This window comes from Phyllostomus hastatus, unplaced genomic scaffold, assembly GCF_019186645.2.
Source record: "Phyllostomus hastatus isolate PE091 unplaced genomic scaffold, TTU_PhHast_1.1 phas_contig_40, whole genome shotgun sequence".
Lineage (NCBI taxonomy): Eukaryota > Metazoa > Chordata > Mammalia > Chiroptera > Phyllostomidae > Phyllostomus > Phyllostomus hastatus.
This window is the reverse complement of record NW_025333872.1, coordinates 90547770-90574491: the sequence shown is the minus strand read 5'-3', so window position 1 is coordinate 90574491 and position 26722 is coordinate 90547770. Positions and strand designations below refer to the sequence as shown.

Sequence of the window (26722 nt, the reverse complement as noted above, 5' to 3'; positions counted from 1 at the left end):
CATTTTCTATTGTGTGCTAAGAAACAATTGTGGCAACTCATGCAACATCATGAGTGCCTTCTGGATTAGACTGGTGTGACCTTATGTGACCCATTGAATCCCCTCCTCCCCTTCAACTCCTTTTCCCAACTGACATTTTTTTGACTCTCATTTTACAAATGTTTCCTTTGGGACTCACAGAGTTTAGGTATCTTAAGCCTGGGTGCGTCTGGTTCATGAGATTGTTCTCTTACACATTTAAATGTGCAATAACCTCCTACCTACTCCACCCACCCAAGGTACCAAGGTTGGGGACCTTGGATCCTTGTATCTTAATTCTTCTCTGCCTTTCTATCTACAAAGGCCCTCTAGCTAGAAGGGTTTACTTTGATATTCATCACTATAAATTGAAGTCAAAGTGTCATGCCTTTGAGGAGATCATGTTTTTGACCTTACCCCTAGCTGAAGTAAAATAATACATCTCACAGAATAAATTCTGTAAGTGGTGAGAAGGTATTTTAGGAACCAGAGCCTTGCTTGATGCCTGGGAAATCATACCTGCCACAAGCCAGACTCCTTTCTCTATGACTAAGACTGACCTTTCCGGGGATGACCAGTTTCTTTGCTTCACTCCTGGAGCTATGATTGCCATCTTGGATAAAAAAGAAAAAAGATAATAAACTAAGGCTACCTATGACTCAGGAATGAGTCATAAGGGTAAAGGGATAATGTATTTATTCCTAGATAATAATTATATTTAGAGTTATATACCTTTCATCAGATACAGGGTATGGACAGAGTTATTGCTTTTATTACTATTTCAAAATACTTCTTGAACATACATCACACTTTATAATAGATGTTCATGAGATTATAAGAGAAATAAACATGTCAGACATAAAATTATATTTTAAATGTGATTCAACATCATGTAACTGGCTTTCAGGTGAGTAATTCTCTTTTTCATGGTTATACACAAGCATTATGTGTCAAGTTGGGGAGAGGTAATGTCTCTTTCTTATTTTTTTCGACCGTTTTCATTTCATACCAAGTTTATCTCATATTTTAAGTGCTATACCAATTGTTCTTCAAATTTACTCAAAATGTACTTGTTACATCACTTACACTTGACCTAGAGCTTCAAATGAAAGACCAAGAAAGGGTGACTTTCGTGAGACCACAGAGACACTGTGAACACTGGAACCCTGAATTCCCTGTGACTTTTTGACTGCTTTCTAGAGCAAATCAACCCTGGTGCCTGAAAAAAAAAAAAGCTTTCTCTACAACCCAGCACTTAAGACCCCAGGACAACTTTGGCTTTTGTTCCATAGGACTCTTAATAATAAAATGAGTTTCTTTTAAATGAACATTATAGAAATGGATTTGTGCTTCTCTCTAACTTCTACCAATATTTACCTTAATGAAACTTATTTCAAGGCCTCCTTTGGTGTTTAAAGCTATTCTGTTAAAGAGCAGACTAAGGACATAACTGTATTTATTGCTGTTCTTCTAATTTATCCTAGTTTTAAGAAGTACAAGAAAGCTGGGCCCCAGTAATAGAAACCTGGTATCATAAATAATATTTTTCTCATTATTCTTTATGCTTCTGTCATATTCAGCATTTTCTTCCAGTACCTGCAATAGGGATTTATACATATGAGATTTTCAGCACATTTTGTTGAGTGAATCAATACTGACAATTTTTAATATTTTTGTGACATTCTTATTTATAAAAATAGCATAGAAATGATCTTTTCCTAGCAGAACAACAGTAAAATATTTATTTTATTCCAATGTCATGAAGTCCAGATATTCTCACTGATATTTTACTTGAAATTACTATTTGTGTTTTACTTTGTCTACACACCAGAAAGGATTTGAAGTGGCTTAAAATAATTCAATGATGCAAACCAATAAAAATGTGTTGGTATCTTCTCTGTGCCTGGAACAACTCTTTGGCAATGTGGGTGCCCTGTGTTCTCTGCACCCAAGAAGCTCACTGCCTAAGGCAGGCTAGCAATTATATAATACACATAGTCAGTAGTACAGTGATGATCTGAGCAAAGTGCTCTAATGCAATAAAAACCAACAAATGCAATAAAACAGCAAAATCATCACAATTCTGATAAAAGAATAAAAGTCCTGTCTTGGGTGGACATAAATATATAAGTAAAAAGGAAACCTGGGTTAAGAAAAAAAAACTATTATAATTGAGCTGATGTCTATAAGAGGAATCATTAGTCTTTCTGAAGAGAATAATCTTATATTTATGACACTAAATTTATCATGGTTGTTATGAGTGCAATAAAAAACAAAAATTGGCACAACTTGGGTAGTTATACAAATACAGAGAATTTTTAGTGTCTTTTTCTTATATCAATACTTGACAATAGCTGATAATACAGCTCAATACTATACCTCTATGAAGACATTCCTGCAGGAACTAAAGAAATATAGTCAGGCTGGGAGCTTTTGGGTTTTCTGGTTTGATACAAGAGTTTAACCTAGAAGTTATAGAGAAGTAAAAAGCATATTCCATAGCCCAGAGGACAGACGACTGCTACCCACTCTCGTCAAACATGGGGCTTGCACCTCCAGGTGGGACGCATACTATTTATCTTGTCTTCTTGTAAATGCCCAGCAGTCACTTTGCTGGTGGTATCAGCAATTCTTTCTTCAGAGTCTGGCTCCTCAAGTTCTCTCCCGGGCTAAAAGTCAGGCCATTAAAAGTAGAAATCACGTGCCTTGCAAGTAAGTTTCTGTCGGCTCTATGCTGAGAGTAAGTGTCGGGGTTTAGGAGATTTGGGGGTTGATCAAGGAAAAAGACGTGCCCATACATTGGGCAGTGGTTCTAATTTCTAGAACCACTCAACAGCACAAGATGTAAAAACCACCATACGGCATACATCCTCCTCTTGGACAACAAAACAGAAAAGATGTTTTGAAACCAGTTTATCCTGAGCATAAGCCTTTATTTTAAAATGCTGGATATGAGAAGACGTCACAGAGGCATTCTAACTTGGGGAAGAATGGCAGAATTTTTTATAGGCTTCTTTCTACCAGAAAGGCTCAGTGGAAGTTTAGCTGGTTTGGGGAATAGGTCGTCACAGATGGTTCTCCTGAAATGAAAGAAATTCTGATTGTGAATTTGAATCCTTTATTTGCACTATTTGGATTTTATTAAAAGGATTAGAAGGGAACTGTTAGGGGTGAGGTCATGGCTAGAGGACTGGAAGGGAGAAGCCACTGGGTCAAGGCCATGGAAAGCACAGTGTATCTATGAACAGCCCTGTTTTATGGCTTCCTCAATGGCTAGGTGAACAGATAGAGCGTCAGACATCTGGACTGATGGGAATGCCCTTCTTGACTAGAAAGGAACCTGAATCTGGTTGGAATGCATGGCTGGCTGTCTAGGGAGCTTCACTGTGGACAATGATGGTGGTGCCATGGGTGAAGAACGCTCACTCCCTGTCCGTGTCAGAGTTGAGTTTAGAGACTGGTCGTCCAGAGATCAAATGGCCAGGAACTTTGAGACCACAGAACTCTCAATAAAGGCTTGCCTGTGTACACCTATAGGGGGCATGATTAGGTCAGAGATTTATTGGAAAGGGAGTGGGAGCCCCTTTTTAGCAGATGTTTGCTCCAGGGGAACTGTTCTCAGGTAAGGGAAGCAGGATGGCGTACTTCTGGAGTTTATGGGTGTCTGCATGGGAACAACTTCCATGTCTAGCAAACAAGACAACGCCCTCCGGTGCCTTTTGAATTGTTTCCAGCAGTCTCCTAAAACAGATTAGTGTCACCTTGTGATTAGGGGAAGTACTTTGTAAGAGGAATTTTCTGGATTCAGGGTCAAATGGGGCCTCTTCAGAGTTAGAAATGAAAGAGGTGTCATTTGGGTCATGATGGTCATGAAAATGGTCAACTCATTGGATCATGCCAATTTCGCACAGCAGGAGATGGGCTTCACCTAATGTTTTCTGTTCACTGTGAACCTTAGTAATCGCCGTGATGGAAGGGCCCACATTGTACCAGGCAAGAAACATTTAAGTGAAGAGAAGGAGGAGACTGGTACAACTATTGGTGGCTGGGGGTCCTGTGCCTCCTCTTCTTCCTTTTCACTTTTGCTAGAGGCCTTGACGACTGTTGGTTCTTCTCCTGATGTCAGGGGTGCCCCTGAGATGAATTTCTTCATTTGGCTCCATTCAGGGGAAAGTCCTGGGGGCTGAGAAACTGTGGTCTCTTGGAGGAAATGGCATATAGCTTGGATGGATCTTAAAAAGGGTATGGATTTCAGGGTCTTTCAGAATACCAGCCAGTGGTGCGTTTCTGCAACCATGAGCAAAACTCAGAGCCTGTTCCAAAAATCTGCAATGACTCATCAGTTCTGTTCTCTCCTTTCTAATGCACATCTTTAAGGAAGGTTTGAATTTCAGTTAAGGTGTAATTTTTTAAAATTTGAGTTTTCTACTTAACGATTTTCTCTTATTACCTTGACCTGACATGTTGTTACTAGAAAATTTTGGAAAATTTGTTCAAAAATACATACATTTCTTTTTTAAAAATATATTTTATTGATTATGCTATTACAGTTGTCCAATTTTTCTCTCCCCTTTGTTCCTCTCCCACTTTCATTCCCCCACCCCACCACTTAGTTCATGTCCTTGGGTCATACATATATATTCTTTGGCTTTTCCATTTCCCATACTATTCTTAACCTTCCCAGTATATTTTGTACTTACCATTTATGCTTCTTATTCCCTGTACCTTTTCCCCCATTCTCCGTGCTCCCGCATGATCTCCATTTCTGTGAATCTGTTCCTGTTCTAGTTGTTTGCTTAGTTTTTTTTTAAGGTTTGGTTGTTGATAGTTATGAGTTTGTTGTCATTTTACTGTTAATATTTTTGAACTTCTTTTTCTTAGATAAGTTCCTTTAACATTTCATATAATAAGGGCTTGGTGATAATGAACTCTTTGAACTTGACCTTATCTGGGAAGCTTTCTTTCTGCCCTTCCATTCTAAATGATAGTTTTGCTGGATAAAGTAAACTTGAATATAGGTCCTTGCCTTTCAAATACTCCTTTCAAATACAATTTCAAATACTCCTTTCCAGTCCCTTCTTGCTTGTAGTTTTCTTTAGAGAAATCATCTGATAGTCTTATGGGAATTCCTTTGTAAGTAACTGTCTCCTTTTCTCTTTCTGCTTTTAAGATTCTCTCCTTATCTTTCATCTTGGGTAATGGAATTATGATGTACCTTTGTGTGTGTTTCCTTGGGTCCAACTTCTTTAGGACTCTCTGAGCTTCCTGGACTTCCTGGAAGTCTATTTTCTTTGCCAGGTTGGGGAAGTTTTCCTTCATTATGTTTTCAAATAAGTTTCCAATTTCTCACTCTTTTTCTCCTTCTGGCACCCCAATGATTCAGATGTTGGAACATTTAAAGTTGCCCTGGAGGTTCCTAAGCCTCTCTTAATATTTTTGAATTCTTATTTCTTCATTCTGTCCTGGTTGAATGGTTATTTCTTCCTTCTGGTCCAAACTGTTGATTTGAGTCCCAGTTTCCTTTCCTTCACTGTTGGTTCCCCGTACATTTCCCTGTATTTCACTTTTCATAGCCTTCACTTTTTCCTCTATTTTGTGACCATACTCACCATTTCTGTGAGCATCCCAATTATTGGTATTTTGAATGGTGCATCTGATAGGTTGGCTATCTCTTCATTGCTTAGTTGTATTTTTTCAGGAGCTTTGGTCTGTTCTTTCATTTAGGTCATTTTTGTTTTGGCTCAGTGAGCCTGTTAACGTAGTAAGGGGTGGAGACTTAGGTGTTCACCAGGGTGGGGCAACCCACTCACTGAGTTGTGATGCTGTATGTGGGACAGGGGTCTGAGAGGGGAACAATGCTGCTTGCTCGGCTCTCTGTCAACTTTCAGGCACTTCCGCCACTACCCACAGTCAAATTGGGCCCTTCTGGTGCCGGTTCCCAGGTGAGTGGGTTTGTGTATGTTCTAGGACCCTGTGAGTCTCTCCAGTGAACTTTCCAGTGAACTCTCTGTCAACTTTCAGGCACTTCTGCCACTACCCACAGTCAAATTGGGCCCTTCTGGTGCCGGTTCCCAGGTGAGTGGGTCTGTGTATGTTCTAGGACCCTGTGAGTCTCTCCAGTGAACTTTCATGTGAGGCTGGGAGTTTCTCCCGCTGCCTCAATCCCCACAGGTTTTTTCAGTCAGAGGTTTGGAGGCTTTCTTTCCCCACACTGGAACCCTGGGTTGTGTGGTCTGTCTTGCTCCCCAGTTGTTCCTCCCAGTTTTTTTGCATGCAAATATGGGACTGCCAGGTCCTCCAGCTGCCGCCTTGCTGTGAGTCCTCTCCACCTGGCTGCCCATTTTTGCCCCCCCTACAGGTCTGGATGAACGTTTCTTTTTTAACTCCTTGGTTGTTGGACTTCCATACAGTTCAATCTTCTGTCAGTTGTGGTTGTATCTTTGTTTTTAAAGTTGTTGTTGCCCATCTTTTTGCTGTGCAAAGAGGCATAGTGTATCTACCTACTCCTCCAACTTGGCTGGAGTCATTTTAAGAGTTTTAAAAATAACTGTGTTAAGTATTTAAACCGTGAATCGAAAGTTCTGTAATTTTTGCTGTTATCTCCTTATATTTACTCATTGAACCACTTTCACTATTATATCCTATTATTCCCTTTAAAAAGAATCTAATTGATTCCCCCCCCAACCTGTTTCTGTACCTTTTAGGCCATGTAGTGGTAAAAGTGACTTCAACTGTGAAGTCACCCTGAGTTATCTATAACAAATGCTTATAGCAGGTAAGGTTTTGGTTGACCATGTAGTTGTTGCCATAGATGTTTTCAGTAAACATAGGCAATATTGTGTTTTGTTGCTCCTTTCTAAGAGAAACCAATCTAGAGAAAGAACATTTGAGGTCAGGATAGGTTCTCAGTAAAAGACCAGAGCTTTTATGACTGCCCTACAAGAAATCCCTGTTTCCTATAGCTGCAGGATGAAGATTTCTGAGAACCAAACTCATATTCTAATCCTGCACTTGTCTGAATAAGGATATAAAATAAACCTCCACACTCACTGTGTTTCTTAAGTTGACGTTAGGACAATGATTGTGAAAAAGTGGATCCTGAAAAATGGGTTTAATAAAATGCGAGCAGATTCTGATGAAGCTGAGAAAGTCATACTCTAAATTCTGCCAGGCCTCCTTTGCCAGTAGAACATTCTGTTTTCTCCAGTCTTAGAGAGTTATTGTCCTTGCCTGCAGAAGCTGTAATGGTCTCCCGTGAGGTAGTTGTCTGAAAGAGACTTCTGATTCCCCTCAAGCCTTACGTCCTCCATAGCACAGACCTCAGTGTGAAGTCCACAAGGGGAAGCTTCATTCTTGAGCAAAACTCCCAATCAGCTTTTTGTTCTATTTCTCTATGACCTGTAACCCAATTCACAGACATCTTAAGAAACCCTACATAAAAGACAAACCCAAATAAATAATAATAAAACCACTGGCCAAAAACCAGTATTGACAACAGAAACAAACATAAACTAAAATTATTTGAAAAATAAAAAGCAGAAGAGAATAAAAAAAGAGAGATAATAGATCTATGAACATGAATGGAATACTACACAAAGATCAGAGAATAAGAAAGTGCCTATGGGAATTAAATATCTAATAGCACAAATGAAGAAAGTAAAATATTTAAAAGATGAATTAATATCCAATAAAATTGATTAAAAGATAGATATATTAAGTAGGAACAAAAGGATATGAAAAACTATAGGTTTAGTTCATCAGGACCAACACCCATACAATAGAAAATTAGAATAAAGGGAATGAAAGGGAAAAATTGCAAAAAATAGTTCAAGAAAATTTTCCCAAACTGAATGGCCTAATTTTCCACATGGAAAATGTTCAGATGCATGCCCTATACATAAATGAAATGAAACTACCTGAGTTTATTTCACTGTGGAGTTTCAAAACGTTTGGAACCTAAGTACTTCCAAGAAGAAAAAACTTATCTTAAAAGAATCAAGACAAAATTTATTTGAATTTCTCCTTAGAAAGCAAAACAATAATAAATCAAGGTTCATGCGTCCTTTATCTGGAACCTACTGGAAGATGCATTCCACTAAAATGAGAAGATCTTCAAGGTGGAACAAAAAGAAACAAGAAATACACAAGAGACATTCAGGGAGTCCCCAGGATTACTGTGTGTCCCCAGGGTTACTCTCAGGATGATGACCTGTGCAACAGACCCAGAGGGCAAGTTGCTCCTAGGGACTATACCAGAAGGCTTCGGGAAAGTTGTCTCCAAAAGAAGAAATTGACAGAATATACCTAATGTGTTTCAGTTGAATGAGACAAGAGTTAGGCACATATGGGAGACAAGTGAATTATAAGTACATATTAAACTAAGCAAACAAATAATAGAAGACCAAGGGAGGGAAAAAGCTGTGCAAGTCACAAGAGTATACTACATGGCTCAGTACTAAATATTTAACCAAACACAATGATGATCTTAAGAGATCATCATTGGGGATGATGAATGGGGAAATAACAAGTGTATATAGTGGGTATATAGTATATATAGAAGGGTATATAGTGGTAGAGAAAAAGAAGTAATCTTCAGCTTCTAGAGCACCAAATCCACAGATCACATCCAAAACTGGAAATTGAGGGCATGCCAGTGTAAATACGTTACACAGGGGTAAACATCCAAAAGAATTAAAATTGTTGTCTGGAGGGTAGGAAGGAGGTGAGGGGTCTAAGGAAGCTGTGTTTTTCTTGGTTAAGTCATGCAGAAGTATTTGAGTGCTTAAAATATGTGCTTGAACTTTTGTAGAGCTGTTGGAATATGTGCATACATAGCACTGATAAAAAGTTTAAACGTTAAAAATATGGTTTATTCATGAATGATTAAACATTTCTGATCATGCTGAAATTAGGTTTTAGGAGATTAACCACAAACCAAGCAAGATAAATGAGTGGATAATTAAAAGCAAATACATTTTAGTTCACATAATTTAACCTAAGTGTTATTTATCTTAAACTCAGTAATTTAAGAATGAATCATTAATAATGCATAAATGACACTAAAAAAAGAAAAAAGTATTTTTTTTAAGTAATCCATCTTTTTTGCGGTCTGATTAGGCAAAGAATGATTTTTCCAGATACCAGCATTTGCTGTGTGGTCTGGTGAGGTGCGTCCCCCGACGATGTGGCACTCAGGACAAAGTGGATACCTCTAATGCCCTCACTGAGACGTGTTGATCTTACCAAAGTTTTATGCATTATTTTTCTGTCCCAGTCGGTGGTGTTTTGACCAGTCACTGTAGCCTTTCTTTTCTTGTCCCTATAAGTGTGGCCAGATGAAAAGCCTAACATCAAAACATAAAGAATGTAATCATGTGTTGGAAAGAAAAGCTATCTGAAAATGGTTATTTCTTCCCCCCACCTAATGTATAGGTTCTTGTGGAAGTGCTCCATGTTATTTTTAAGACTGCCTAGGACTGAAATAGTTTCCTCCCTGAACAAGCTATGAAGGATGAATATGTGCAGGTCAGGGTCAACCTGATCCTCAAAGACCTCCTAGTTTATTTTATTAACTTCTGCCAAAAGATAAATTATATAGTTACGTGACATCTAAAAGTCACTTTGATAAAACTGGGTACGTGGTGACCTAGAAACCTTTAGACTTTGTCAGATAGGAGTAAGAGTGACAATGTAAACCCCCTTTTTCCCTGTGGTCAATACTCACTGGATCAAAATAGCCATTATGTTAGTCTCTGTGCCTCTTTCACTTAATCAGATGCCCCTTAAGAAACTCCATTCCCCTTCCCACCCTTTAGCTTTGGTTTGTAGAGAGAACTTCTTTGTGGACTAGAATAACTTGCTTGCACTCTGTCCTTCCAACTGGCAGCAGAAGAAACAAAGAGAACTTGAAGGGAGACGTGACTACTCATGGTTCCCACAGTGGTGACTTGTAAATTTGGTGGGCCTTTTATTTTTAACACAGTTGAATTAGGATTTAGAGTCATCTTTTCCAAGATGTACTACAATAAAACATAGAGAAGTCTAAAATTAAATAAGCTTGTCCATTCTGGACCTCAGTTTCCAAGCAACATATTTCATGGTCTTAGCTATACACAAAGACTCTTTAAATCTATTAAGGCAAAGGAACTCTTTCTTAATTTATCCCCCTTTTCCCTTTTACTCACCATTATTTCATACTGCATATACTTGTGGTTGGTAGAAGGAGAAGAGAAAGTGGACTGTAATTTTTTTCCTCTCATGGCTGTAGTATCCTTGCCTTGTGACAAAGTAGAAAATCCTTATAAAGGTATACCTATTATTTCAAGAGGTCCTGGTTATAATAGTTTCTATTACATTATGTAACATGTAATCAGTCCATTCATTCAGATAAAATCCCAAGCTTCTTTCTAAATAGATTTAGAGGCTAGACCAATACTTCACAAACAGAACAATTCACTTAATAAAGAGACATTGAAGAGTAAATAAATATTTGTTATATCATAGGTTTGGCTTTTTTTCTCTCATTAATTTTGTCTTTGTTTCTACTAGACATAGTTTTAACTTATTTGGGAGATTTTATAGAAGAAATCAGTCCTGTGGGAGTATTTGAAGAAGGATAAGACAATTACTTTTCTGCTTTTCTCAGCCTCGTCAGAATGAAAGAATATGACTTAAAAAAAAAGAAAAAGATGAAACCTCCATTTTTTATTATTCTGAATTAAATATTTGTAAAATATTTTGAATAATAAAAAATTATTTCATACATATGTGAACAGTTTGGAGTAATGATATAACCCAGCTTGTTTTATTGCCTGTGCAATAAAAAGGCAGTGAAAATGCTTTTGTCACTGTACTTGACACAAACAGTTCATGCATGAGTTACCAGCTGACAGCCTCATGGATACCAGCATTGTGAATGTATAACATGCCATAAGCAAGGGTCAGTCCAGGGAAAGGGACAATAATATAATTTATGTTTCATTGAATAAAGTAACATTTTGAATTTTACTTTGTAGTCTACAATGTTCTATGAAGTTATTTCTCATTTCTAACATAACTGAAAGTTAGGGCAGTTTAGAATGTACTTGTCAAATCAATTCCAGCATGATATTCTATTAACTCTAATGATACTGGTGGTGTGTACATTTTATTGTCATGAGAATTCTGGGAGATCTAAGGGAGAGACAACTCAGGAACCCAAAGCTTTTGAGAAGCTTCTCAATAATATTTTCCTTGGGCATAAGACTTTATCCTTACTTGAACAGTGATTTTAAAAACTCTCATAAAATTTTCCATATTTTATTCAATAAATGATTCATTAAAATAAATTTCTCAAACTAAGGATTTGAAACTGCATCATTAGTGGGTATCCCATAAAAGTGAACAATTGTACCTAATTCTAAGTCATAAGTTTAATATATTTTGCTTTATTTAAAATGATACAGAGCACCTACTATATTCAAGTCCTGTGCTAGCACCTGCAAAGTAACAGGTCAGGCAAAACTCTGCCCTCCAGGATTGAGGACTGTGGTGCTTGTTACTGATGGGATCCTAAATTTGGTGTTCTACAAACTAAATGCAACAAGATTGGTTTATTATTTTTTAAATTTTTTATTGCTATTTTTTTACCCCAGAGAGAGGAAGGGAGAAAGAGAAAGACAAATGTCAATGTGAGAGAACATCCATCAGTTGCCTCCTGTACATGCACCAAGTCAACTCACAACCTAGGTATGTACCCTGACTGGGAATCAAACCCATGACCTTTCAGACTATGGGATGATGCTCCAACCCACTGAACCACACCAGGTAGGGCAACAATGAGATAGGTTCAGATGCCTCCAATGAGGTTCAGGAAAGAAAGCTCCCTCCTCAATGGGCTGAGGATACTTTGAAATTTGCAAAGCCTTTACAGAGAGGCTATTTCAGATGGATATTGAGCGATACAATCTATATGCCAAGAGAACTCTATAGAATTTCTAACTGCCCCACTTAGGTACTCATCTTATATCCTGTTTCAGTGGACGTGTCAGGAATTTGGGAAAACTTCTGGGTTACTCCTGCATTATTTATAAATAAATAATATTATTTTGCTTCTTGATATGGGATAAAATATACCACAGTAGTAGAGGCATTTTTTTTTCTCTCAAATTTTCTTTGGGAAAATGTCTTCATCTGCCTAAAGCCAACTGTCTAACTAACTTTAATGTGATTCACATGAAATAAATTATTTTGCATGAGAGCTCAGGGTCCCCATCTTCACATGCTACGGTGCAGGTGGCATCTGGAGAAGGGCGCCCATCATGAATGATGGAGGTAAAACACGAACTGTGGAAAGGCAAGTTGCAGGAATCTTCGGGCGGGAGTGTGATGTTGCACGTGAATCTTCACTTTCAGTGGCAAAAGTGCTCGAGATCTTGGAAACTCTGTTTTTTAGAAAGGCAGTTTCTCACTGCATTGTGGTAAGAATCCGTAGCTATGACAATAAATAGAATTTTGGCCCCAGGAACAGCTTCATCACCCTTATCCTATGGTTTTAAGTAATCTTTTAAACTCTCTATTTCCTATGTGTTCTTAATTTCTCTCTGTTTTTTAACTCTTCAAAATATACTTCAAGGAGTTTAGGTGTAATTTCCAATTTTACATATACATTTACGAACTCTTAGAAGTCTTTTCTAATTCTTCCTCTAATATAAGCAAAATTTTATATACATCTGAATCATTTTCACTAAACTGTGACCATATTTAGATATGCTGAATGGGTTCTGAAAATCATTGAACCTCTAACGTTTAACACTGTCTGGGACATGCATACATGACTGAGTAAAGTATATTAGTACTTTTCTTAGATGACCTGTTTACTTGACTTGTATTCCAGTTCTATATCAGAGTTTTAAAACATATTTAAATAACTTCCTCTTTTATTTCTTCTGTTCTTGGCAATTGTTATATGTTATAAATATATTATATATATTATAATATATAATATATTTATAACATATATTACCTTTATACACTATTATGCTAACATATGCAAACAAAAATTCAAAGAACTTACTTGATATAACTATTTTATTGAATGAGAAACTCTTCATGGGCAGGGAGACTTATTTACAATTCTCAGAGGCACTTATAACAAATATCCCAAGTTAACTTTCTCATATGTTCATGAAATACGCTAGACTTAGTTTTGTTTATATGGCTTAAATGGTGTTGTCTGCTTGGGAGGTTTTCAGGTCTAGTCTCCATTTTATTTTATTTCAGTGCTATTTATCTATGTCATGCACCATATGCTTGGATTCAGACTGTATTTCAAATTATCTTTGTCACCGTCATTAGTCATGTTCCTTTTATTTGATGCTGTTTTTCTGTTCCTTGAAGTGGAGACATGGCAGGCAAGTACTGTATGGGACATACGGTCAGGGTCAGCCTGGGCTTACCTCTGCTTCTTTCCCCTGCAGTACAGTGAGTTTGGGGAGGCCACTCCCACGTCTCCCAGCAATACCTTTAGGTGTCTTTGTGATGTTTCTGGCACTCACCAACTGCTCGGTCTTGAAAGAAAAAGGATGGCTTCAGCAAAAGCTTTCTTTTTTTTTAAAGAAAGAACTAAATATAAATATTCTTTTCACTTCTTTAGTGTATTTTGGCTTTTATCTTAAGTTTATCAAACTTCTGCCTGGCTTGACTCAATTTTTGTGTCTAAATCCTCTGTTGTTACTTCTACATGTTTTAAAGCTCCCTACCTCCTAAACAGAATATTTTAAAATAATTTCACTGCTACTTCAGCCTCACTGTTTAGTCATTTCAACTTTCTTTCATGAGCCATAAAAAAACTTGTGTCAAAGAATTGCTCAAGAAAAACAAATCACAAGCTGAAGTTATAAAGCACAATCAGAAAGACAAAAAACTGTGAAATGATGAAAATTGCCAAACAGAGGTCTGGAGTCAATCATTCTGCATCTACAAAATCTTGGTTATTCCACTCAGTGTGAAAGTCACTAAACCAATGATTCTATTTCCCTCGCCTTTCTTTAGATAACAGAAACTATTATTTCCATTAGAAGAGAATCTTGTACAACGTCTTGCATTGTGCTTGACATTCAAAAAAATTCATTACAATTCAATATACAATTTTTTTTTGGTCATAAATAGTGCCTAACCCTAGCAGGAAGAAAATACAGTTCTCAAACTTGTTAGGTTCCAACCTTACCTCAGCCCCCCTTCCCTTCAAATCATGGTAACCTCCTGATGAAACAAGAAATGCCAATGAGCAAAGTTCTCCAAATCTCACTCTGGAAAAGGTCTGGATGTGAGGTTACTGGATGAAGGTCTATGATTTGGAGAACATTTTATTAATAGAGCGGCAAACACAGATGGCCCAGAGTTCTTTTTAGGGACAGCTTTCTGAACCACATCCACGGCAGCTGGTTCATACGGCGTGGTCTTTACCAGTGAAAGAAGGAATCAGGTGGCCTGGCTCACTTTCAACTGGGTGGTACCCAGTGGAACTGGACTCTGTTTAGCATCAATTTACTGATTTTTGAAACGGATGGTCTCATGATTCTCCTGCTTTTTATTTTCAAAAAGAGGTTTCATCTGTTATAAAGTTTAGGTTGGCAACTATCTTTCTAGCTCATCCTTTGCTTCAGTGTGATTTATCAATGCTGTTTGTGTTTCGGATAGAGACAAAATTAAAACTGAAATTAAAGGCAAAATTTGTTTGAAAAATAACATAATGTGACACGAAACCATGGAACAAGCAAGTATTCTAATGCTACCAATACTGTTCGGTTTAAATTAACATTCTATTCAACATTGCTGGTTATCAGTAGTCAGTCCATGATAAAAAAATAATCTCAAAGAAGGAGAAGTCTCAGTGATGACTGAAAATTTTATTTATTTGTTCAGATGGATCAAGAGAACAGGTCAAAGGGATTTTTACTGTTTTAAGTACTGGTATGCAGAGAACTATTTTAAATACTGTTATGAAACAAAATAACAACAAATTTTGAGAACTCTCTGTGCTAGAAACCTTTTATTGGCTGCAAGACTCACAAAACTTTCAAGCTGAAATTTCATGCTGTGAAGTGATTATGTCCACAGGCTTCTTGTATTCTCAGCATCTTCCACTGGATTCCTCTGATAGGCTCAGTCATGACCTTTGATTGGTGGGGGTTGTCATGCTGGTTGTGGTCAAAGTCGGGAAATAGAAAGAGTCCTTTTTTAGTGCTTCTAAAACCTGATGGTACTCTGATGATACCTGATGGTATCAGAGTAACCTAGAAGAGCTTTTAATAAATTCACATCTCAGGGTTGCTCTATGCCCAGAGATTCTGATTTTGTAGGTCAAGTGTGGGTCTCAGGAGTATGCATTGCTATACCATTCCTTGGGTGACTCTGATAATGAATCAGAACTAAAAACTTACTGAAGAACATGTGCTCCTTGACTTACTTCTAGTCGCTAAGCTTCTGCCTTTGTTACTTTATCACCCATTTCTAGTAACTAAATCCTGGGTGTGTTTTCCAGTATCCAGGATACACTACCTATAACACTTTTCAACTTTAGGCTTTTGTTTATTCTTTCCCATTGACTTCCTCCCTCTTTCAGTCTCCCTGACATTATTTCAGTCTTCTCTCCTTTATTAGTCAGGATCCAGTCAAGAAAGAGAAACCACACTTGTTAATTTAATGAGATTCAGTATGAAAAATTGCCAGTCAAGTACTGGAGAACTGAAAATTCAAGCAGTCACCACTAGTGATTCACAGAGGTTGTAACTACAGAAAGCAGTTCACCCCTATGATTGGGATAAAATAGAATAGACTTAGACTATTAAATTTAGAAGTTGATAAGAGAGAGTTTTGTAGAGTCGGGAACCACATTTATGAGGAAGGGGCTTCCTGGCTACAACTGGTGCCCTTAGGAACTTATGAGAAGGCACCCAAGGAACTTGTGAGGCCTGAAGATGACAACATGAATGGGTTAAAATCTCTGCTCTTGAGATGTCCACAAGGTAGTGGAGAAAGTGACAATATATGTGAAAGCAATTTGAAAACAGCCAAGTACTGCACAAAAGTAAATTTCTCTTATAGTTATTACAAAATTTTTTTTTTAAATTTATGTTTATTATGACCATTCAAATAAGATATTTTGGGGCAGAATATTTAATGTCTTCTGCCTCATTGCCAACTGTGTGCTAGATTACAGGACTTGATTGCCAGTTTGGAATATATGATAGTCACGTATAATCCTACATATCACAGTCACCTTTCAAGTCAGCTTGACTAGGACCTAGACTTATTAAAAGTACTATAAAAGTTTTTAGAGTCCCCCTAATTGGTATTTATTCAGTCTAACTTCCCTGAGTTTACTTCAGATGGTTCCAGAGGCTACATTAGCTTCTTAGAGACAGGAGCAGGGTAGAGTTGGGAGGGTGTTATTGTTGTCATGCCTTCAGAGATAATTTTAGACACACTGAGCAGAAATTAAGTTATTAAATACAGGGAAGAAAATATCAGCTGTTGTAATCAGTTGTGTGTATAACTTTTTGCCTCATGGGCAAGACACTACTTACTACAAACTTTAAGAGTCAGAAAGCTGGTCATTAAGAGTCCACAAGTGACATATAGTTTCAGGTGGAAAATAGTTTTATATCAATCTCTCTAAGCTCTACTTGTACACAAAGGAGGTAAAGTCAACATTTATAGTTTGGTTGATTATGAAAGAACATGACATTTAAGTATGAAATAGTGGGCACAGAGAATAATTTTTGATTTAGTATAACATTTTTTGGCTGCACCATTTTAACCCATAAATCAGCTGATTCACATAAATGTCACATAAATACTCTGCATTTTGTCAGAAAAGAAATATTCTACAAATATCTGCAGCCAGGAACTTTCCCTGTAATTAGCTTCTCATTATGCAGTTCACCCTGCAATCCACACAAATAGTTCTTTATGCTAATTACATAATATTTCACTGTTAACAGAATGTGCAATGATGCTTTCAACACTTAACAGAAGTTGGATCCTTTATCCAGATCTTTTGTAAAATAAAGTATATTGCCTGGCACATAATACTTATGAAGTTTTGGGTTATTTATTGAATATATTTATACTTAGAACATGGGTAGGTACATTTTAAGTGACACATTTTTTAGTGTGATATATCACTCAACAGTGTGCATCCTGAATAGCCAAGTATTTCCCTGGATGTCTCATTCTTCCATCTAAAATTACAAATAAACAACACTAAAATTACTTGGTGTAATTCAGTGAGATGACTCACTGGAAGTTATGAATTATAAACACAGCCTATATTTAAAATATTTGTGGCCTTTTTTTGCAATTATTTTCATCTTCCTAAGAGTAATTCTTATGGTTAATGGGAGTAGTAGTAGTAAACCTTTCTGAGTCTTTCCTATGTGACAAATAATGTACTGAAATCTTTACATGATTATCTCACTTCATGTAGTATGTTTATTAGTATGATTCTATTATTTTCTTATTCTATAGATTAGAGAAACTAAGGATTAGTGGCATTTAGTAAATTGCTAGAAGATACTCAGTTAGCAGATGGTGGAGCCAAGATTCAAGGCTGGATCATCCTGACACCAATACCCATTCAGTTGATCACTGTGCTATATAGAGAATATAGTAGAGAATAACATCAGAAAAAGTGGGTGCTTTTTCACTATAGTATAAAACCAAACGTTTTCAGAAGTAAACTGAAAGAAACAGAGATGTCTTCTACTATTACATAATTTATTTCTTACTAAGAAAGTATATGGAATGTTGAAGGGACTTATCTAAGAAAAAGAAGATGATCAAACATATGAACAGGAAAATGACAACAAACTCACAACTATCAACAACTGAACCTAAAAAACCCCCATAAAAACAAACTAAACAAACAACTAGAACAGGAACAGAATCACAGAAATGGAGACCACATGGAGGGTTATCAGTAGGGAAGAGGAAGGGGGAGAATAGGGGAAAAGACACAGGGAATAAGAAGCATAGATGGTAGGTACAAAATAGACAGGGGGAGGTTAAGAATAGTATGGGAAATGGAGAAGCCAAAGAATGTATATGTATGACCCATGGACATGAACTAAGGGTTGGGGGAAGGAATGACAGTGGGAGGAGGGGTTTAGGGTAGGGGGTATAAAGAGGAGAGAAAAAAGTGGGGCAATCGTAATAGCATAATCAATAAAATATATTAAAAAGAAAAAGAATATAATCAGTCTTTAAAAACTATACAATGCATTAGATATTTATAGTTCAAAGTATTAAAGGACCATCTCTTTGAACAGAGATGCAGAGGAAGCAGTTCTCAGAGTGGTTCAGGACTGTCTCATGGCTTTTGGTATTTTCAGGTGGTCTTTTGAAATCAGTCATTTAAGGTGTATTATATTATTCATGTAATATGCTTATTTGCAATTACGTACCATTCTTGCATTAATTAGTTTTTTTTGCCAAAAATGTCAATAATAAATTGCCCCTTTGCAAATGAATATTGTAGTAAGTTATTGTAGAAGAATTTTTATTTCTAAATAAATGGTGGAAACCATCACCTCATTAGTGAATATTTGTTCCTTTTAAGCATGGCAAGGTTTAGAAAAAAGGATAAAGTGTGGGCCTTGGGTGTTTTCAGAGAAAGAAGTGAACCATTACTCTTCTGAAAATTCTCTACAAATGTTTCTGTGCCAAAAGGGAAGAGGTGCAGCCTTCTAGTGTGCAAGGAATGAATTTTAGGTGGCCCAGGTTGACTGATAGGAGAAGTGGCCATCTTTTAGATCTTTGTTCACATGCTCTAGTTCTTTAAATTTGGGTTATAGGCATGAGCATCATGGATCATGGATAACGTTTCTCCAGTGAGTCTATAAATGAATTCAAGAGTGTGTGAGGCCCCCTCTAGGAGATGAGACAGGATCCTAAGACACAAGCTTAGGTATAGGGACGTCGAACTGGGTGACACCATCAGCTATGAGACATTAGGTCAGGTCTGGAGTAGCCGTTTCTGTGCTCTGGTGCCAAGTCACCCATCACAGCTCCTGAAGTGTCTCCCACCCTCCATCCTCACCCTGTGTAAGGTCAGTGTTGGTTCTCAGTAGAGGAGTAAGGTTGAGTGTTCATGAGCATTAGCTGATAGATAATGAGGATTAAAAAGTCAGGGCTGGGCAGATTCTGGTATTTTTCTTAAAATTTGCTTTGAAATAAATATTTAAGATAAATTTAATATTCAGTAGTCTTTTAACTCTTGAAACAAGTTTTTTTCTCTTAGTATAATTAAGGTATGTTAATTGCTATATAGGTCTTGTTATATGTTCCTACCGGCATAAATTATATCCTGAGATTCCGGGGAATATTGGAAGAGTTAGGCATGCAGATAAGTGAGCTAAGAAAGTTTCTGCATACTCTATTTCCAAAGAAGTTTTGACTTTTGTCTAGATTCAGAAAAACTGTTCCTTCAGAACTTTGGAAGTTCTAAGCATACCCATTACACATTCAAATCCGGCACTATTTTCTCCCAAATGGAAGTTTATATATTGGCAATCTTTCACTATAAAATGGGAGCTAGAGTTTTTAGCTTGAGTCATCCTCCCAAATAGGCAGCTGGTCTCTTTTACCAGCTGATATTTCACATCAAATTGTCCCCCAGATATTTCATCAGAATGGCTTTCCCACATCAACCCTACATTTACCTCATGTCCCTTTTGCAGCTCATTGTCAATTTGCACAATGGAGTCTGGGCGACAGCTGCAGATTTTCTTGTTTTCAATCCACACAGCATGTTTGTCAGCAATTACCTCTCAGCTTCTCTTTCTGCATTGGTATTCTCAGTACAGGGCAGTGATGGCAAATTAATTATTACAACAATCTGGACTGGGCACTCCCCTCCCTATAATGCAAACTGAAGACATTCCAATTCTTGAATCACTTGATCACCAAGAAGAACAGATAAAGAAACTGTGGCCTAATTGTTGTAGATTCCTCAGTAGGGACCTGAGCTGGTCTTCCTGCAGTCTTTCTTGACCCCTTTTCGCTATAGATGTGAATACTACACCCCTCTCCTGTGAGGACTTTCTCTTCAGGCTGATCTGTAGCTATATAAGCATAACACATTATAGGTTGAACCAAAATTAAAAATTTTAAAGTGCGAATCTCCAGTAGACAGGACTATATTGCATTAAAACATAGTAAGGACATTTAAACAAAAGAAGAAATTCATTTCCTTTGAAAATATTTAAATTTAAAAAAACCTATGGCCTCCATGTGTTTTGAAACTGTGTGTGGCTCCTAAAATTTTTCCTAACAGCAGTATTTTTTTTTAATTTATAGATAAATTGGCTACACATATTTATTGCTCAAGCAGTGCTTTTCAAATTTTTCAATAGCATACTTTTTATGGTAGAAGAGAGAAAATACTCATCTTAGGAAGGTGGAAAACAGCATTAGGTCATGAAAAGAGTGAAAAAACTTTCAAATTCCAAGTTTTTGCTTAAAAGTTTACTAGTTTTATGTTCCAATAAAAATAGGTAATTGTTGCATATCATCATAATACTCAAATTACTGTCTAGGCTGAACATGATGCTACAAATGCTTGTGCTGGACCTTTTCTATGCTGACAAATTTGTCTCCAGATGTCTGTTGCATTACCTACAACAACTTTTCTTTTCTTCTTTTAAATAAAGATTTTATTTATTGATTTTTGTTTTTATTATTTTTTATAAACATTTTTTCATTGTTGTTCAAGTACAGTTTTCTGCTTTCTAAACCCCCTTTGCCAACCCCCCTAATGCCATCATTATGCCTTCTCCTCTTTGCCAGTGACCTACAAGTTCAAGGTTATTTACAGTAAACTGCCTCAACTCTCTCCTCGCCTTCTCAAAACCTAGTGAATGTGAATCCATCTTCTCCCCTTTCTCCTTCTCTAGGAGAAGTAGATGCCTCTCTTGGCAAAGGCTAATCCTCTCCCCCTCAATTCTTGGTCCCATTCAACTTCTTTGTTTCGTCAATTATCTGTTTTCTTCTTACCTACTTTTTTCCTGGAAGAATCCAAGTGACGCCTTCTGCTCACTGCCCACTGGTCACTAAAACCTGTTGTCATTAGTATCTCAGTAGGAGTTCCCTCTTCCAACGTAATCATGCATTTTCCACCAGAAGGTCTAATATCTGCAAGTAAAACAAATCAAAATTATTTCCAAAATAGATTTAGCTAATAATTTAGTTGCACATTATGAAAATATAATTTAGATTATTTACTCATAGAGTTGCCTGTAGATTTAGTTGAACCTTATGAGTAAATAAAATGTTCTGACTGTAATCTCAAAAATCACACAATAATTTAAGTAAAGTCCACACAGAAAATAAGAACTAGCTCATAAAAAAGTTTTCATGTTACTGTATTAACTGTGTACTTTCCAGTGATTTGTATATGCTAGGCATTGTGAAGAAGCCACCTCTTTCCTTGGAGACTTGTCCTTGGAAAGATGTTACCGGCTCCTCAACAGACCGGTGAACCACCATGGAGGATGTACAGGAAATGAGGTTGTACTATAGGCTTATGTTATAATCTTCTAATATTTTAGGCAGAAACAGAACAGATATTCGATTCTCCCATTACTTCAGGCTGAAGAAAACACTAGTATGAAGATGCTGAAGTTACCTGCTTTAAAAATGTACTGACTAAAATCTTGAGGGGATGCTAAATGACTCGTTAAGGTTTATTTGTTTCACTTAAGTTGTGATGATTAGATTTTGGAGTCTCTGAACAGCAACTACAGGTCCATATTTCTCTCCCTCTATTTCATTACTCGCTGATAATTTTATTTTATGCTGCTTTGGAATTCATCTCATAAAACGCTATGCATTCTCACATTGTGTTGTGCTCCTGTTGCCTGATTCTTTTTTTTAAATTATTTTATTGTTCAATTACAGTTGTCTGCATTTTCCCCCAACCACTCCCCTCCAGCCCAGCCAAACCCACCTCCCTCCCTTGCTTCCACCCTCCCTCTTGGTTTTGTCCAGGTGTCTTTTATAGAAGTTCCTGAAAACCCTTCCGCCCTCCCCTCTGGCTGTTGTTAGATTGTTCTTAATTTCAAAGTCTCTGGTTATATTTTGTTTGCTTTTTTCTTTTGTTGATTATGTTCCAGTTAAAGGTGAGGTCATATGGTATCTGTCCCTCACTGCCTGGCTTATTTCACTTAGCATAATGCTCTCCAGTTCCATCCATGCTGTTTCTTGATGACAGAAAAATAATAGCGTATAGGAAAAAATACTCTGCCCTGTCTTTGGAAATATTTAAACTCAACTGACATTTGAGATTGAGGCAAAAGGAAAAAATGATGATGTTATAACAAAGTTGTATCTAAAAAGTTTGCTCTCTAACTATAAAATGATTTATAATAGAAAAATATAGAAAATAACTCTTTGTTATCTAAAATGTTTATTCACAATGAAGAGACCCGTGGACACGGACAACAGGGTGGGGATTGGCTGTGGGAGTGGGATATGGGCTGGGTGGAGGAGGGCAAAGGGGGGAAATTGGGACAACTGTAATAGAACAACAATAAAATATTTAATAAAAAAGAAAAAATAAACAACAAAAAGCTACTAGAAAAATGTATTTTAAATTTAAGTAAAAACAATTTTATATTGAAAAATTTATATATAAAGTATTTATATATAATACATAATGTGTGTGAGATTGTATATTATATAATCTATAATATATACTATTATAGTGTTGTATATAATATTATTGTATATAGTATATTGTATATAAAACAGCTTTTTCACACCAACATGACAAGCTCACCAAAGCTGGCATCTGCACAGCGTAGAACACTCTACCTGCCTTTATAAACCTCTGCTGTTGAAAGCCAAATCCCTGCTAACAGTGTCCCACATTCGGTGCTCTGATATCATCCATATACTTCTTCACTTATTGCAGCTTGGTTTCTGCCCCAAAACATTTATTTAAGCTTTTTTCTAAGATTAAAAATTACTTCCATGTTACCAAAGCCAATGGACATTATTTCATTATAATTTTATTTGACTCTCAGCATCATTAAAATCATTCTCCACTTCTGTCTCTTGAAACTCTCAGCTTTTAAGAGTTCACTCTTTTTGGGTTTTCCTCCTTTTTACTTATTTTTTCTGCTTCTTTTTAGTTACCTACTTGTCTCCTTTCTACTGCTTGGTTCTTAGAATGTCTGGACTCCAGAAAGAGCATACTTAGACATGATTTGGGGTCCCAATTGTCAATAAAAGAATGAAATAATGACAAATAATTAAGCCATTTAATAATCGTTTTGATTTCAAAGCACCAAGAAAGAACCTCCATGCCTACAAAACAAGCCCGTTTGCCCAGTCTACTAAATAATGCCTAAAATTGCTAGTAGGAAACAAAGTTTTGAAGGCTGATTTCACACACAAAACAAAGTAGCATTCAGAAGGTTCCCATCATGCTCTAACATGTATGAGTGTGTGACCCTAATGCATGTCAGTTCATCAGCTCACTGTTGATCATAATAACAGCGATAACAACTTAGAATTATCATGTGAATCAATTATAATATAATGTATACAAACTTTATAAATTATAATATGCAGTGCATTGTTTAAGAGTATAATTTATGAGTAAATTACATATGGACCATCATTCACTCTGCCGGGATGCTAGGCCTTAAATTAGGGCCATGCTCATGCCAGTCCCATGCTGTCCAAGAGAGGTGAACTGTCTATAGAATTATTCTGGGCTGCTAGCTGGGTTTTCCCTGTCTGTTCCTATGAATCTCACTGTTTCTCCAATACTGCTAGGGTCTTGAGCCACACTTTGACTAAATCCTCCTCAGATTGTTGCAAGCCTTTGGGTAATTTTTCGAGTTCTGAAAATGGTGATGTTTTGACAATTTTTGCCAATATTCTCACTGCTTTTATGGAGGAAACATTTTTCAGAGGTCCTTAGCCTGCTATTCTGGAAGTCAAAACCCTTTCTTGGCCTATTTATTTATTTATTTATTTATTTGCTTTCTTATTATGTTGAAAGTGGTTTCTTTATGTTCTGAGACAAGCCCATGGGCTGACGTATGTTTTTTGTGTATTTTCTCGCATTGTGTATTTTGCTTGTTATTTTACTCATGGTGGTCTTTGAAGAGTAAAGTTTTCTATACTCATGTAGTGCAAATTATGTTTTTTCTTCTTTTATAATTCTAGTGTGTTTTAAGTTTTATCTAAGAAATCTTTGGCTATTCCAAGCTTGCTAAGGTTTTCTCCTATTTCCTACTAGAAGCTTTATAGTTTTTGGTTTTACATTTAATCCTATAATCCATTCACCTTAATCTATGAGGTAAGGATTGATTTTTAATTTTCCCTGTATGGATATTACTTTTTTATAAAGTAAAAAACATTTACCTCAAATATACATGCAGAATCAATGCCATTTACAGCCAATTTTTGCTTTCTTCATACCCTTAATTTTTTTAAATCAATTCTTTCTTCACCCAGTCACTTTTGATCCACCAAGTGTGCCTCTTCTCTCTACTCACAGTCTCCTGAAACCTCTGCTGACATAGCCTCCATTACTTTTTAGCAATTACAAGATTGCCTATGTGTTCATATTTATAGACCTTTATGATAAGATTCTGAGCAATAGTTGTAATTCATAGCATATAACTGCTATCTTATAACCTTAATTGGGTGGTTAGGACCTTGTAGCATAAAAACATTTTGGTTCTACCTGACTTCAGCTCCAATTTAGATAATTACATTATAAGTCACTTCATCCACAAAAATATGTAAAAGTCAAAAATGAAGAAAGCATGTATGGAAGTGGATAGATAGTACCTTTATTTTTCCCTACCTCCCATTCCCCACCTCCCAAAGAAAAAGGGAAGAAAACATCCCAATGATTCTGAATTTTTGTCAGGTCAACTTCAATTATTTAGAACTAAAATCCCTACTGATGAATTACAGTTGGCCGCACTCCTCAAGTTCACTGGCATCCATCTATTGTGCTCAACAATCCACACTTCCTGACTCTGGTCTCCCTCCAGGCTGTGCAAAATATTTCTAATTTCAAAAACGTATCTCCAATTTTGACAAAGCATAAAATTATAATTTTCTAAAATTAAAATAATGTATTAAGGGGATGCTGCTTGTCAAGTTTGTGAAGAAAAAGAACTGAAGTATAACATGTGGTGATATAACGTGACTTGGCAAATAAAAATATATGTAGTATAAATTACAAACCAAATAAGAACACATTGAGCCAAATAATCTCTCTCAGCTGTTGAAATATTACTAGAGAGAAGGGAGTGAGTAGGAAGAAGTCAGGAAAAATCAAAGGCAGATGAGTACAGGCAGGTAAAGATAGAACACGACAGGATTTATTCATGACAACATTAGTTTTTGTTTTTGTTTTTGTTTTTTTACACAGTATTATCTGGATGTACAGAAGAGTTTAAAGTAGAAATATGACAGTAAATTCAAGAGGGAAATTTTAAGACTGACATAGAAGGTCTGCTAATCCCAAGACCTTGACACCTTGCTAAGACAAAAAATGAATGTTCTCCAGAACCACGGGAACTGAGGGGTGAAGATTTTTGCAGGAAGTACTAACGTTAAGCAGGCCAGTTTTCTTTATGTATTCTGGCCTCTGGTTAAAAAACAACTGGAAAGGGGAAAAAAACCACTTTCTTTTTTAAAAATATTTTTGTTGATTATGCTATTACAGTTGTCCCATTCTCCCCCTTCACTCCCCTCCCCCCTGCCCACCCCCTCCCACCCACATTCCCCTCTTTTAGTTCATGTCCATGTGTCATAAGTTCTTTCACTTCTACATTTCCCACACCATTCCTGCCCTCCCCCTATTTTCTCCCTATTGTCTATGCTACTTATTCTCTATATCTTTTCCCTCTCTCTCCTCCTCCCACTTCCCTGTTGCTAACCCTCCATGTGATCTCCATTTCTGTGGTTCCGCTCCTGTTCTCTTTGTTTTCTTAGTTTGCTTTTGTTTTAGGTGTGCTTGTTACTAACTGTGAGTTTGATGTCTTTTTTTACTGTTCATATTTTTTATCTTCTTTTTTCTTAGATAAGTCACTTTAACATTTCATATAAGGGCTTGGTGATGATGAACTCCTTTAACTTGGCCTTTTCTGAGAAGCATTTTATTTCCCCTTCCATTCTACATGAAAGCTTTGCTGGATAGAGTATTCTTGGATGTAGGTCCTTGCCTTTCATGACTTGGAATACTTCTTTCCAGCCCCTTCTTGCCTGCAAGGTCTCTTTTGAGAAACCAGCTGACATTCTGATGGGAACTCATTTGTAGGTAACTGTCCCCTTATCTCTTGCTGCTTCTAGGATTCTCTCCTTCATTTTTACCTTGGGTAATGTAATTATGATGTGCCTTGGTGTGTTCTTCCTTGAGTCCACCTTGTTTGGGACTCTCTGAGCTTCCTGGACTTCTTAGAAGTCTATTTCCTTAGTCAAAATGGGGAAGTTCTCCTTTATTATTTGTTCAAATAACTCTTCCACTTGTTGTGTTTCCTCTTCCCCTTCTGGTACCCCTATAATTCAGACGTTGGAGCATTTAAAGGCGTCCTGGAGGTCCCTAAGCCTCTCCTCATTTTTTTGAATTCTTGTTTCTTCATTCTTTTCTGTTTGGTCGTTCCTTTCCTCCTTCTGGTCCCTTCCATTGATT

General features: G+C 36.8%; 1 pseudogene; it reads right to left on the bottom strand.

The window, feature by feature from the left end:
• Nucleotides 1-26722, bottom strand: part of LOC123821882 — a 59380-nt pseudogene that overhangs the window by 20281 nt on the left and 12377 nt on the right.